The following is a 16325-nucleotide window of genomic DNA, read 5'->3' as shown; positions in this document are numbered from 1 at the left end:
CATGATTAAATATGCATATGTATCCCCATGTTTGATTAAAGACGCAATTACAGTTGTGTCCATCACTAGTATGCCAGTTTCCAGTTCTCGTGAAAGCTACGAGTATCAGGCCTATGTAAAGTTACGTTGCCACGTTTCTCAGTGTGCACGTTATTTCATTGTAAAGTCCCCGTTTCTAGGCCTCAAAAGGGCCCGGACACCAGATTCAGCTCCTGTCTTCTGAGTCCTCGCTGAGGAGCGATACAGCCCCCACCTGTATCCTCGACCCTTCACTTACTTCCTGCCTCACAGTGCCCGGCTCAGCCTGGCTCTGCCTCTGAGTCTGCCAAGAGTATGTTATGATTCTAGTTATCAGTCCAGCCCTCCTTCTCTGCATTCCTAAGCTACTGAATCGCATCAATAGTTTCCGTCATTGTCTAGCCTTTACGTCTCCATGTAAGAGAAATACTGCATTTAATGGTCATTTAATATTCTTCATCACGCACTACATGTAGAATAATGCATGCTCCATTCTTAGAGTCTGTTAGCCTTTACCCCGATAACTTTTGGATTCTATCAACATGTTCTCTAAACATCAGATACTAGATACTGTTTAGGTACATGTCGCCCTGACTCTCCAGACTTCAGTCTCTGCTCCTAGCACAGAGTTCATAGCCCCCAGCTTCTCCTAGTAACACGTCATTGTCAGTTTGCGCGCACCATTAGGTTAGAGGTCCCGGCTCCTTAGGTAGCCCCCTCCATGTTTCCGCCCCATTTATGACATATTCTGTTACGTTTGCATCACATGTCTATGTATACGCCCCTGTTACACCCATTTTCACCCTTATCTTTCGCGACTGCTATTGACCACACCCACTGCCCGCCTACTGTAATTCATTGTAATGCAACTGTTTTAGTATATATGTTCGTGTATTGTTATTAAATGTTAGCGCGCTCATCCCAGATCCTGCCCGGCAGCTGTCGGGGCCCCCCTGTCAGGCCCTGCCATCCTATTCCTGTGCAGGTTGTCCTGTTCCTGTCCTTTATGCTGTATTAAACCTGCAAACTCCTACTACCTCGAATCTTGACTCTTATTTATTGAGCTATCTGTTATTGCTATGTCCAGTAAAACCTAGATCCGGTATTATTTATTTATATACCACATAATGGCGCCCGAATAGGGACTTGCCCTTTCCCCACGCGCCGGTGAAGCCACGCCGGCCCCCTGACCCTCTGCAGCCGTGACGGAACCATACCGTGCACGTGCAGATATTTCTGCTTCAAGTATCCCTCAGGCCCACGGAGGAGACGGAGGTGGCGGTCCAGCATCCAGACGAGGCGGTGGAGGAACGCGGCGAGTCCCGACCAGAGCCCAAGCCGAGAGTCCAAGGTCCGAGGTATCCGGAGGCCCACCCGTAACAGAAGTCCGAAGTTCGTCCGTCCGGCGTCGAAGCAGTCCAGTCCAGTCCGAGGCCTTCCGTTCTTGCTGCCCGGTGAGTACCATTGCTGGGGTAGTATCTAGACAGGGTCAATCTAATTGACTCTGGTCCGTGGGTTGGTGGTACACAGACCCACAAACGAAGTGTCCACTTCGGTGGATGCGGGTCCTGACGTGTCTCTTTATGAGACCGGTAAGTTTCGTACTGTTTCAGCAGTGCATCTAGTTTCTGTTCTAGTCAGTTCTGTTCTCGAGAAAATTCATGTATTCTGTTTTCAGTATTCCAGGTAGTATTCTGTTCGAACTGTTATTTTAAATATTCTTCATGTATTTTAATGTCGTGGTATGAATGTGAAGTAATTATCGTGTTCATTGTGTATTGTATTGTGTCTAGATTACAGTTCAGTCATGCCCTTATTCTCGAAATTACGTCAGTTAAAAACCAGAAAAGGTCTGCTAGAAGCAGCAGTTCCTGTCCCGCCTAGGGACAGTCCAGGTCATTTTATGTATCAAAAGCATGGCATAAGTGCCATATTATATCTAGATTTATGGGTAGAGTATACCAAACAGTTAGAAGAAAAGTATAGATGGCCTGTATCAGGCACATGGGATGCCGAGTGCATCATGCGAGTAGAAGAAGCATTATGGAAAAAGAAAGCCAGACAGTCACAGAAAGATGCCATCGAGTTATGGCGCAAAGAATCTCATAAAAGAACCGAAAAAGAAATCAGAAAGTCAGAACTAAGTAGAGAATCCTTAGAACGAGCCCAAGAAAGGGAACTAATCGAGATAGGTGAACGAGTCAAAACAGAACAGTCAGACAGACAGAGGCATGCCCTCATCAAGGGTATGTATCCTCTTCTTGCCGAGGGCTTGCCAAAAGCAACCCCGGAGGCATCCAGTAATTTTCCGCCACCATTAGTTCCGACCAAGCTACGTCACAAACCGACCGCAGCTGATATTTTCATCTCGTCCTATTTGGACGACACAGTCCCAGAATATGCAAATCCTGTTCCGCCAGCTCCTGTAAATAATGTAAATCCTGCTCCTCCAGTCACCGGAGTACCTGCTACGGTACCCCCGGTCCAGCCTGCATTTCAATTTCCCACTTTGCCAGTACGAAGAGTATCAGTCGACGATTCCAGTTTAGGGGCCGCAGGAGGAGGTCCTCCTGGTACCCCGCCACCGCACCAACGTAGAACGTTGGCCGAGTTACATGAATGTGCGTTACAACGTACGCCCAAATTTAAGTCCGTTGCAGAAATCCGACGAGCTCTCACTGAATGCCGCTATGATCCAGTTGCAGGTGATGATAGTACAGTAATATATTCCATCCGTGTAAGACGGGTGACCGGGTATTTAGACACCCTACCAGATATGAAAGGAGATCTAGACAGAATATATCGTTTCATCCGTACAGGGGATGATCCACAAAGTATTGGCGAAGCCATGTCTCAAAGGAAAGCTGAGATCCAGCTCATGATATTAAAGTTTCTGATTAATTGTCTAATAAGAGAACAAGATTACCCGACTAAAGATCCGGCCGAAATGAAAATTCTGACAAGGTGGAGTGATAATATAGCCGAGGGTAAACACAAGACTATCAGTAGTATAGAGAGTATGTACAAGAAAATTCGTAAGGAAATAATAAGGTTACATGACCAACGTAAAGCAGCACAAGTAAGCGAAAAAGAAAATGACTCTTCTACAGAAGAGGTAGAGGTCGAGAATCCCGCCAGAATAGCGTATGTAGGAAAATCTAGATTTCCAGATCGCCATTTGCGCCTAGAACACAAGTCAGTTTTACATCATCCAGCACCAGAACAAGGTTCTCTGGAACAAGTATTTCAAGCTACCGATCACATTTTGAAATCACGAATCGGTTACAGTGAGTTAAGTACTATGCATGAACAAGAACTAGCCCGATCAGCAGTCCGATGGATTACTGATTCTACCACTTTTCCAGATGAAATAGTGGCACAAATGTTTCTGAAATTGCCCCCAGCCGAGCAACGACTGGTGGGTATGTATATGATCCAGCACCTCATTACTCTGTATGAGGGTCAACATTCTGATCCAGGTCCGTTACACGATGTCCTGAACGAGTTACTCCAATATAGATGGAAAGGTTTAGGTACCGATTTAATTAGTGTCATTCTAGAAAAGCGCCACAAATATAGAACGTTTTTGAACCCGCATTTTGTTCATGTCTCACCTCCAGAAAGTAAACCGTTTTACATAGACAGACAGAATCCGTTACGAGAAGTACACCCAGTTAGGACAACAGATGGTGAAATGCAACGAGTGTTTGTTTACACTCCGATTAAAAAGATGGAACTCTTAGAGATGAAAAAGTTAATTCCCTGTCATGATAAAGATCCAGCAGGGTTCCACCGAGAATTAAAGGACATGCTCCGTATGGGAGAATACACGTATCCAGATATAATTAAAATGTTAAAAGTCCTGTTGCCCGCAGGGGTATATGAAAAACTCAAGGAAAAAGATTGGGAGGTGGGAGAGAAAAAGATCGATTGGGCAGTTCTCGAAGCTGAAGATAAGATACGAGTACGAGGTACCGGTCTAGGAGAGAAATGTAAAGAATTACCTGAACTGTTAATACAAGTTTTGCCAAGATTATTAGCAACTAAAAAGGAAGACTGGGATGCAATCTCAGCCTGTAAACAGAAACAAGATGAAGACACTAGTGATTTTTATTCTAGATTCGAGAAATGTTTTAGTATAAACAGTGGCCTCAAGACAAGTAGCGAGTCATACCCTCATCTTTTTGTTACTAAATTAGTCGAGAATTCAAGTCCACAAGTTAAGAATCGAGTTTTGAAAGTCGAAAGTACCTGGCAAGCTAATACCCCGTCCCAGATGTTACAAATGCTCCAATACCACCAGAATAGAATCAGAGAAGAGCAAGATCATGAAAGAAAACGTATGAAAGACACGAAAATGAAAGTACTAGTTGCACAATCTATTCCACAAGACAGTCAGAAGAGGGGTACGAATCAAGCCAGTCATCCTGCAGTTCCCGTTAAAGGGACATGCAATTATTGTAAACAGCCAGGTCATTTTATAAACGAGTGTGCAGTTCTGAAACACAACATAGCTACTGGTAAGACTAAAGAAAGACCACGTCCGCCTAGACAAGAACAAGTTTCACAGACTTCTCAGCCACAGAATGCACAACAGACAGTTCCAGCACCGCAGCCTATTGCTGCAACACAGCATGTTACACAGCAGATGTACCAGTATGCACAGTCCGAGTATCCAGAGTATCAGCCATATTCATGAAACAGCCTAGAGAGGGAGGTAGGCTTGCCTCTCATCGAGATACCTGTAGATCAAGAGGGTCCCTATGTTCATAGTCAAGTACTAGGGAAAGACAGAAAGTTTTTGATTGATACAGGGGCAAGTAGGACCACCATTAGTCACGCCGAAGTTCCAGGGGCTCCGCTCTCAGGCTCAAGAAATGTTTCCCTTGGATTTTCAGGAAAACCTATTGTAAATGAGATATCTCAGCCAGTTACTCTAGAAGTAGGTCCATTGTCCCGCACTACTGATCTGTTACTTACGAAGTCCTGTCCAGAAAATCTGTTAGGCATTAAGACACTGAAAGAATTAGGTGCAGTTATTTGCTGTTCCCCAGAGGGAATACGGTTGTTCTTACGTGACTTCAAGGGTCACTATGTATTACGAGATTTTGATCCGAGATTGTCTAATGTTCCGCAGCATCTATGGGCACAAGGTCCAACTGATGTTGGTTATATGCAAATCACACCCCATCGTGTGACTATCAAGCCAGGTGTAGTGTTACCACGAATCAGACAGTACAGATTGCCACCTGAGGCTGTAGCAGCCTTATCCAAAATTATTGACGAGCTCATGGCTCAAGGAGTAGTTGTAGAAACTGACTCCAATGTATGTAATTCTCCGATCATTCCAGTCATGAAACGTACTGATCCAAATGCACCCCCAGTATATCGATTAGTGATTGACCTTCGGGAGCTCAATAAATGTATAATTCCCCAGTACCCAGTTGTCCCAGATATCTCTTCCCTATTGACAGCCATTGATTCTGAAGCCTCATTTTTTTCAGTCATAGACCTCAAGAACGCATTTTTTAGTGTCCCCATTCATCCAGACAGCCAGTTCCTTTTCGGATTTTGTTTAAATGGAAGGAGCTATATGTTCACACGCGCTCCTCAAGGTTTCACAGAAAGTCCTAGTATTTACAGTCAAGCACTTAAGAGACAACTAGACAATATTCACATGCCAACTGACACTGCCCTGCTCCAGTATGTCGATGATCTACTGATCACAGCCCGTTCTGAACGTGCTTGCGAGCGAGCATCCCTTACAGTCTTGTATTTCCTTGCCGAGATGGGGCACAAGGTGTCCCCTTCTAAGCTTCAATTCTGTGTCCAGCAAGTGATCTACTTAGGCCACTTACTGTCCAAGAGGGGTAGGCAGTTGACACCAGACCGTATCCAGTTAATAGCGAGTCTTCCTCAGCCCAAGACACAGAAGGAGGTACGTGCTTTTATTGGCCTTACTTCTTACTGCAGACAATGGATTCCTCAGTATGCATTTCTAGCTAAACCACTGATACAGTTAACGACACAGGAGGCAGCCGTATCGACTGTCCTCCCTTGGACATCTGAACATACATTTAGTTTTAATGAGTTAAAGAAAGCTTTATGCCAAGCTCCAGTTCTAGCAACACCGAACTACAGTAAGCCTTTTACACTTTTCGTCACAGAACGGGAAGGTACAGCATTATCTGTTCTCACACAAGATCAAGCAGGACAATACAAGCCCTGTGCTTATTTTTCGAGCACATTAGATCCTGTAGCCCAGGCTCTGCCTGCGTGCCTCAAGTCAGTTGCAGCCACAGCACTAGCTATCAGACAAAGTGATTCCATAGTATTAGGACATTCCTTGACAGTACAAGTTCCACACTCCGTGGAAGTTCTTTTAAACCGAACACAGACTCAGCACTTGACAATTGCACGTTTAACAGGTTATGAATTGACACTGTTCCAGCCACACATAGAAATCAGACGCTGCAACGTTCTAAATCCTGCCACACTGTTACCGTCAGTAAATTCAAATCCTGCCACACACGACTGTGTGGAAGTAGTTAACATTATGACTAAGCCAAGACAAGATCTGACAGATATTCCATTACCAGATCCAGACCTGACACTTTATGTGGATGGTTCATGTATGAGAACAAGTACAGGAGAACTAGTAGCCGCGTATGCAGTGACTACTGACACTGAAGTTATTGAAACACATCGTATTGACACCCTGTCTGCTCAAGCAGCAGAGCTAGTTGCTCTGACACAAGCCTGCATACACGCTAAAAACCTGAAAGTTAATGTTTACACAGATTCACGTTACGCATTCGGAGTTGTACACGACTTCGGAGTGCTCTGGCAGGAGAGAGGTTTCATGACTTCTCATGGAACCAAGATTCAGCATGGTCTCCTTATTCAAGCTCTGTTAGATGCCATACATTTACCGACATCTATTGCTATCATGAAGTGCAAAGCACATACGAAAGTCACAGACATTATTTCTCAAGGTAATGATCTAGCAGATCGCACAGCCAAGCTTACAGCACAGACACCAGACATTCCAGTTAATAAGACACCGACATACACTCCAGATCTGACTACCTGTATGACAGTTAAGGACCCTACTCGAGATGTCATAGATATTCAGTTACATGCTACTCCCGATGAAATCAAGAAATGGTCCGAACAAGGAGGGGTCCAGACAGATCAGGGATGGGTAACGAAGGGTAAAGCCACATGGTTTCTCCCCGACTCTATGGTTCAAGTCATTATCAATACCGCACATAGTCCAGCACATTTAGGAGAAAAAGCTATGTTAGATAGTATCCAGAACATTTGGTTCAACAAGCATTTACGAGCTGCAGCCAAGCAGAAAGTCCGTACCTGTATGATATGTTGCCAGTTCAATCCAGGTAAAAGTGTCCCGGTGGAACAAGGTGGATTCCAGCCTCCTGACCACCCTTTTGAAGTCCTCCAGATGGATTATATTCAGATGGAGCGATGTCGAGGTTTCAAGTATGTCCTTGTAGTGGTATGCGCTTTGTCCAGGTGGACAGAAGCATATCCAGTCCCAGATTACACAGCCGCGACCACTGCCAAGCAGTTGGTTCGTGAATTCTTCCCCCGCTACGGACTCCCTAGAGTCGTATATTCTGATAACGGCCAGCCATTCTCATCCGAGCTTATGAAACATGTTTCCCTTTTTTTAGGGTACCAGTGGAAGTTCCATTGTGTACGCCATCCAGAAGCAGCCGGTCTCGTAGAGAGACATAATCAGACCCTGAAAATCCGCATCGCCAAAGTATGTAAAGAGAAAGGTGTGGACTGGCTAGTAGCTCTGCCAGTCGCTTTGTTTTATATGCGCATGGTCGCACATTCCAGATCAGGGCTGTCCCCGTATGAGGTCGTTTTCGGCCGCCCCCCTAACATGTGGGGTACACCCAGACCCCGAAGTATTACCGATGTTTCAAGTAATATGCTGACAGATTACCTAGCTTCCTTGATGTCTGCCCTCAACTCTTGTCGTTCACAGGTTGCCGCCGCATTTCCAGACAATACCGAGGTGGCACCGCATGAAATCGTTCCCGGATCCATGGTCCTGGTGCGAAACTTTGATCGTTCAAGTCCGCTGGAGCCTCGCTGGAAGGAGCCCCGACAGGTCCTCCTCGCCACCCGTACAGCCGTGAAGTTGGAGGGAAGGAAAGGCTGGGTGCATCTTTCACACATCAAGAAATTTTATGGATTGAAACCTGTTTCAAAGAACATTTCCGAGGATCTTAAAGACTGCCAAAGTACTATTCTTAAGGACTGTCCCGCAAAAGACATTGCTACGAACCCTTCCCTGTTAGAGAAAACTCCGCAACAGGAGTATAAGCTTAAACTAAGGTCTAGTAAAATAAGTCAGCCAGTTTGATTGTCTAAGTCCTCCCCTAGGTGAAACGGTTAGACCGGTTTCTGACATGTATATAATAGACCCCCACAGAGAGAGAGTTAGTGAGAACTCTAGAAGTTGCACTATTATTTTATGTTTTCTGCTATATTTCAGCATTATGATTTCCTGCACCAGTTATGCATTTTATTTGTATTTTTCAGTTTCTCATGTAAATAAGTCTGCTAATGTTACAGTAGAGCACACGTTTAGTGATCTACCTCCTCATGAACTCTCTTATCGTCTTGCTATGCGTAATAATTCTTTTATCCGCATGTTACATTATTCACACCAGACCAGCAATGCCACTAATTGTTGGGTGTGTGGTCGACTCCCCCCTTTCCAGACACCGAAGGGAGTTCTGCCACTCTTTCCTTATCCATTTTCACATAATGGTTCATGTGGAGCATGGTCCACGTTAACGTCATCCTTAACCGATATGTCTTTTCTGAACAGTACATGTTTCCCAGACAAACAAGGTCTTCCCCACAGAACAGGGTTAGATCTAGAGAATGAAGTTTATAATCTAGGTAATTATTCTTCGAATTTCATGGTCCTGAATGTTCAGTCTGATTCTACTCCAGACTTACCTGCTATTTCAGTACTACCAGTCAAAGGTGAATTATGTGTCCGAAATAATGGTTCCATACATGTAGGCCATAGTGATTGTACTACTATTGTCAAGTATAGTGACAGTGGGAAATCTATTTTCAAAGCTTCACGTCATTCTTATTTTGTTTGTGGTCAGACCGCATATGTTCGTCTGCCCCTTGATTGGGATGGTACATGTTACATTGCCTTCCTACTGCCACCAGTTTTCCTAGCCCCACCTGACTATCATAGGAATTCCCACCTAGTACATACTAGACACAAGAGAAATCTCCCGATTGTCGATTATACTGAAACTGCTCTAGAACAATACATAGATATCAATAAAGGTGTCTTCCCCTACTTAGGTACTGTTGTAAATAGTAAACTGATACGTAGATTAACCAGAACACTTGAAGCAGTAGTGATTGAGACTACTTCTGCTCTAGGTAACTTAACCGAAGAACAATCCTTTATGAGAATTGTCGTGCTCCAGAATCGTCTCGTCCTTGACGTCATACTGGCCGATAGGGGCGGGGCATGTAGAGTCATCGGATCTAGTTGCTGTATTTTCATTCCTAATAACGCGCCGTCTGTTTATTCAGCTATAACCAGACTCCATAAAATTGCCCATATGTTACACCAAGATCCAGGCACCTGGACATGGTCCGGTTGGTTCTGGAATATAATTTCCGCCTGGGGATGGAAAGTATTGTCATTTCTGGGTATTGCAGTAGCGATCATATTCAGTTGCTGCCTCTGTATACAATGTGGCCCTGCGATTTGCGGCATTTGTGCTACCTCTTGTATTCCTAGTCCCAAGTCTCGTTCTAGATCCCGTTCCAAGAAAATTCGAGACGAGCAAATGATACTGTATGAAATGATAGATGGTATCATGAATATTGATGTTTCCTGATGGAAACGTAGTGACAAGGAGGGAATGTGGAAAAGTAAATTTTGCCATGTTCTGTGTCCCTACGAGTCCTTCATCTTATGTTATGTGTGCATGATTAAATATGCATATGTATCCCCATGTTTGATTAAAGACGCAATTACAGTTGTGTCCATCACTAGTATGCCAGTTTCCAGTTCTCGTGAAAGCTACGAGTATCAGGCCTATGTAAAGTTACGTTGCCACGTTTCTCAGTGTGCACGTTATTTCATTGTAAAGTCCCCGTTTCTAGGCCTCAAAAGGGCCCGGACACCAGATTCAGCTCCTGTCTTCTGAGTCCTCGCTGAGGAGCGATACAGCCCCCACCTGTATCCTCGACCCTTCACTTACTTCCTGCCTCACAGTGCCCGGCTCAGCCTGGCTCTGCCTCTGAGTCTGCCAAGAGTATGTTATGATTCTAGTTATCAGTCCAGCCCTCCTTCTCTGCATTCCTAAGCTACTGAATCGCATCAATAGTTTCCGTCATTGTCTAGCCTTTACGTCTCCATGTAAGAGAAATACTGCATTTAATGGTCATTTAATATTCTTCATCACGCACTACATGTAGAATAATGCATGCTCCATTCTTAGAGTCTGTTAGCCTTTACCCCGATAACTTTTGGATTCTATCAACATGTTCTCTAAACATCAGATACTAGATACTGTTTAGGTACATGTCGCCCTGACTCTCCAGACTTCAGTCTCTGCTCCTAGCACAGAGTTCATAGCCCCCAGCTTCTCCTAGTAACACGTCATTGTCAGTTTGCGCGCACCATTAGGTTAGAGGTCCCGCTCCTTAGGTAGCCCCTCCATGTTTCCGCCCCATTTATGACATATTCTGTTACGTTTGCATCACATGTCTATGTATACGCCCCTGTTACACCCATTTTCACCCTTATCTTTCGCGACTGCTATTGACCACACCCACTGCCCGCCTACTGTAATTCATTGTAATGCAACTGTTTTAGTATATATGTTCGTGTATTGTTATTAAATGTTAGCGCGCTCATCCCAGATCCTGCCCGGCAGCTGTCGGGGCCCCCCTGTCAGGCCCTGCCATCCTATTCCTGTGCAGGTTGTCCTGTTCCTGTCCTTTATGCTGTATTAAACCTGCAAACTCCTACTACCTCGAATCTTGACTCTTATTTATTGAGCTATCTGTTATTGCTATGTCCAGTAAAACCTAGATCCGGTATTATTTATTTATATACCACAGGCGGGCCCGGGGAGGCTCCCCCTGCGCCTCCGGGCTTGGGAGCCCCGGCTGGGTCCAGGGGCCGGTCCGGGCCCCGGGTCGGGTGCCCCGGCTCTGGGCCTAGTGTCCCCCGGCCTGATGCACTGCCAAAGGACCGGGAAGGGGTTCCGTGGAGCCCAGGGAGCCTCCCCTTGCCTGGCTGGGTTCAGGAGAACCATCCGGGGCCCCTGCAGGGGCCCCGGGGAGGGCGGCCTCCCCACCCCGGGCTCCGTCCTGGGGCCTGCCGCGGGGCAGGGTGCCCGGGGAGGCTCCCCCTGCGCCTCTGGGCTCGGGAGCCCCGGCTGGGTCCAGTCCGGGCCCCCCCCGGCCCTGGGGCCTGTCTCCCAGCCTGCCGCACTGCCCAAGGCCTGGGGAGCCTCCCTTGCTCGGCTGGGTTCAGGAGCCCCGTCCGGGCATCTGGTCGCCCGGTCCCCCTCGGCCATCTGGTCGCCCGGTCCCCCTCAGGCATCTGGTCGCCCGGATCCTCTCGGCCATCTGGTCGCCCTGATCGCTTCGGCCATCTGGTCGCCCGCAATGCTTTCCAATGGGGCGACCAGATGGCCGGACTTCCCTGGAAGTCCCGATGAGGTGCCATTTGCCTCCCGGATCCCAGCGAGGGCTCCATGAGGTCGGGTACTTTCGCGCCATGGGTCCCCTCTGTCACCTCGTGTGCACGGATTACAAGAAAGGGGGGTCATTTTCCTCCGGATTACTAGGGAGAGGGTCAGTCAGACCTCCGTGTGGTCTGGCGATTCTGAATCAGGGGAAGGCAGGACCCGGGCCCTCCCGCCGGGGCCTCCAGGGGCCCGGGTATGCACCTGCCGTTCAGCCCTTGACGATGGGCACTTTCCTCCGAGTTTGCTCAGGCAGGCCCCCGCGAGGTCTGGCCATGCTAAGACGGGGCCAGGCAGTACCCGGGCCCGCCCGCCGGGGCCCCCAGGGGCCCGGGAACGCACCTGCCTCTCAGCCCTTTCCCGATGGTCCTTCTTCTCCGAGTTTTTTTCCACAGTCCGACCTCCGATAGGTCTGGCGTTTCTGATTCAGGGGAAGGCAGGACCCAGGCCCGCCCGCCGGGGCCCCCAGGGGCCCGGGTACGCACCTGCTGCTCAGCCCCCTTGCTGATGGGCCTTTTTCTCCGAGTTTGCTCAGGCAGGCCTCCGTGAGCTCTGGCCATGCCGAGACGGTGCCAGGCAGCACCCGGGCCCGCCTCGCGGGGCCCCCAGGGGCCCGGATACGCACCTGCCTCTCGGCCCCTTCCCGATGGTCCCTTTTCTCAGGAGTTTGCTCAGGCAGACCTCCGTGAGGTCCGGGGATGCCAGGAGACTTTTTCCCGGCTGTACTCTCTGATTGATTGGGCACTCTTGGTCCGTTTAGGGATGGACTGCTTGGCCAGCCTCGGCTGTTGTTTCAAGCAAGGAGCTTCCACCCCGCATGGACCGTCCGACTCGAGGGTCTGCCGCCTGGCGGGAGGCCCCTTTGAACCCAGCAGAGCGAAGGCCGAGCTGCCCTGGCAGCTCAAGTTCAAGTTCAAGCATTTATAAAGCGCACTACTCACCCAGAGGGTCTCAAGGCGCTGGAGGGAGGGGTTTATTTTTTATCGAATAGCCATGTTTTCAGTTCTTTTCTGAAGGAGATGTGATTCTGAGTAAGGCGGAGGTGGGTGGGGAGTGAGTTCCAGGTCTTGGCAGCCAGGAAGGAGAAGGATCTGCCACCCATGGTGGTTTTTCGGATGCGCGGGACTGCGGCGAGGGCTTGGTTGGATGATCTTAGTTGGCGGGTGGGATAGTAGAAGGACAGTCGGGTGTTGAGGCATTCGGGTCCTAGATTATAAAGGGCCTTGTGTGCGTGGGTAAGAAGGCGGAAAGTAATTCTTTTGTTGACGGGAAGCCAGTGGAGGTTTTTTAAGTGGCCGGTGATGTGCTCTTGGCGCGGGATGTCTAATATGAGTCTCGCTGATGCGTTTTGGATGCGCTGGAGCTTTTTCTGCAATTTTGTTGTAATTCCGGCGTAGAGTGTGTTGCCATAGTCCAGTCGACTCGTGACCAGTGCATGGGTGACAGTCTTTCTAGTTTCGAGGGGGATCCAGCGGAAGATCTTTTTGAGAATGCGAAGGACGTTGAAGCAGGAGGACGATACGGCGTTGACTTGTCTGGACATTGAGAGGGAGGAGTCTAGAATGAAGCCAAGGTTACGTGCATGGTCTGTGGGTGTGGGCGCAGATCCCAAAGCGGAAGGCCACCAGGAGTCGTCCCAAGCTGAGGGGGAGGATCCTAGGATGAGCACCTCCGTTTTGTCTGAGTTGAGTTTTAAGCGGCTCTGTATCATCCATTCGGCTACTTCTTTCATGCCTTCGTGAAGGTTGTTTTTGGCGGTGTTGGGGTCTTTGGTGAGGGAAAGGATTAGCTGGGTGTCGTCGGCGTAGGAGATGATGTTGAGGTTGTGTTGGCGTGCGATGGGGGCGAGGGGACTCATGTAGACGTTGAAGAGGGTGGGACTGAGTGAGGAGCCTTGAGGTACGCCGCAGATGACTTCGGTGGGCTCTGAGTGGAATGGGGGGAGCCGGACTCTCTGTGTTCTCCCAGCTAGGAATGAGATGATCCAGTCCAAGGCTTTTCCTTGTATGCCGATGTTGTTGAGGCGTTGTATGAGGGTGTTGTGACAGACAGCGTCGAAGGCGGCGGAGAGGTCGAGTAGAATGAGGGCCACTGTTTCACCGTTGTCCAGGAGTGCTCGGATGTCGTCGGTCACCGCAATGAGGGCAGTTTCGGTGCTGTGTTTGGCTCGAAAGCCGTTCTGTGAGGGATCAAGGGAGTTGTTGGATTCAAGGAAGGCTGCTAGTTGGCTATTGGCGGCTTTCTCGATGACTTTGGCCGGGAAAGGGAGGAGGGAAATGGGTCGGTAGTTTTTCAGATCTGAGGGGTCTGCTGTTGGTTTTTTCAGAAGGGCGCTGAGTTCGGCGTGTTTCCATATTTCTGGAAAGGTGGCGGAGTCGAAAGAGCAGTTGATGACATCGCGGAGTGGGGGAGCGATGATGGAGTCAGCTTTGTTGAAGATGTAGTGGGGGCAGGGGTCCGAAGGTGAGCCAGAGTGGATTGAGTTCATGAGGCGAATGGTGTCTTCAATGGTGACTGGGTTCCAGGAGTTGAGGTAGTTAGTTGGAGGGGTGGGATCTGAAGGGGGTGGGGTGAGTTGGTCATTGGGAGTATTCTTGAAGCTGTTGTGGATGTCGGAAATTTTGTTGTAGAAGAAGGAGGATAGCGCATCGCAGAGGTCTTGGGAGTTAGTGATGTCGTTGGATGCTGCGGGAGGGTTGGTGAATTCTTTGACGATATTGAAGAGTTCCTTGCTGTTGTGAGAATTGTTGTCGAGACGGTCCTTAAGTGCTGATTTCTTGGCGGATCGGATCAGTTGGTGGTGTTTGCGGGTGGCTGTCTTGAGGGAGGCCATGTTATCTGAGGTTGGTTCTTTTCTCCAACTCTTCTCCAGGGTGCGGCATGTCTTCTTGGAATTTTTAAGGTCATCATTGAACCAGGGAGCTTTTTTGCTGGATGCTTTCGACTGGTGTTTTTTCAGGGGTGCTAGTTCGTCCGCACTGTGGGTAATCCATTGCCTGAGGTTGGTGGCCGCTAGGTCTGGGTCCGTTGCCAGGGTGGGAGTGTTTTGGCTGAGTGATGTGAGGAGTTGTTCGGTGGTGATTTTGTTCCATTTTCTTCGGGGAATGGGTTGTGGACGGTTGTTGGCCAGGGTTGTTTTGTAGCTGAAGTGAACACAGCTATGATCCGTCCAGTGGAGGGCTGTAGTATGATCGAAGGAGATGTGCTTGCTGGAGGTGAAGATAGGGTCGAGTGTGTGTCCGGCTATGTGAGTGGGGGTGTCAACAAGTTGTTTGAGTCCGAGATTGGACAGGTTGTCCAGAAGGGTGGTGGTGTTGATGTCGAGAATGTTGTCAAGGTGGTAGTTGAGGTCTCCTAGAAGAATGTAGTTCTCGGAGGCGAGGGCGTGCGGGCTGACGAAGTCAGTGATGTCGTCGCCGAACTGAGATCGGGTGCCTGGGGGCCTGTAAATGAGGGTTCCTCTAAGTGTGGTCCTGGGGTCGGTGTGGATCTGAAAGTGGAGGTGTTCGGCGGTTGCAAGATTGTCGTCAGAGCTGGTTGTGATTCTGATGGTGTTTCTATGGACGATGGCGATGCCTCCTCCAGTTTTTTTATTGGTGCGGTCTTTTCGAATGATCTTTTAAGTGTCCGGTATGGCTATGGGGATGTCGGGGGCAGAAGATGCATTCATCCATGTTTCAGTAAGGAAGGCGATGTCAGGTGACGCAGTGTCGATTAGGTCCCAGAGTTCGGTTGCATGTCTGTGGACCGAGCGGGTGTTCAGTAGGATGCATTTCAAGTCGTTGGTTCGGAGCTGTGTGTGGAGGAAGTGTGTTTGGTGAGGGTCCTGACGCAGTTGAACTTACAGGAGAGGCAGGAGAATGGGCCGTGGGTACGTCCTGGGGTAGCTTCGCAGCAAAGTGGGGTGCGTCCGGCGTTGAGGGCGAAGAGAGTAGCGGCATCATAAGTTACTCTGAGGGGTTGGGAGCGGCAAGGAGCAGGGGGTCTGGCGCTGGGCGCGGTCCAGGCGCGGACGGGCGTAGACGGGCTTACCTTTGGCGCACCTTCGGCGCGGCCGCAGCGCGTGGACGCTACGCGTGGGTTCATCTCTCTTAAATGGATAGTGGCGGGGCGGAGCGTGGGAGGGTCAGCTGGGAGGCGGTAGCGGGGAGGCGGGCCAGGGGAAAGCACAACAACAAAATGGTGGGAGGGATTCAAAGCGAAACCCAGCGCAATGCCCGCAATGAAGGAGGGCTTCCCAAAAATCAATACTGCACTAGCGCTATTATTTTAAACAGCAATTCAGTCAACAGAGCTGCGATATCACAAGCGCTATAAAGTACAATGCACAAGCTCTCACACAGGCGCTATACACTACGATGCACAAGCTCTACCATAAGCGCTATAACTACGATGCGGTTGCGCTATTGATTTACACAGCAATTTAGTCAATTCAGTCAACAGAGCTACGATACCAGACACGAGTGCTGAGTGAAAGTGCTTCAGCTGTGGGAGCGTGGGGGAGCGACCGTTCGGGACGAGGTC

The sequence above is a fragment of the Lissotriton helveticus genome, chromosome 9, assembly GCF_964261635.1.
Source record: "Lissotriton helveticus chromosome 9, aLisHel1.1, whole genome shotgun sequence".
Classification (NCBI taxonomy): domain Eukaryota; kingdom Metazoa; phylum Chordata; class Amphibia; order Caudata; family Salamandridae; genus Lissotriton; species Lissotriton helveticus.
This window is presented reverse-complemented; position numbering follows the sequence as displayed.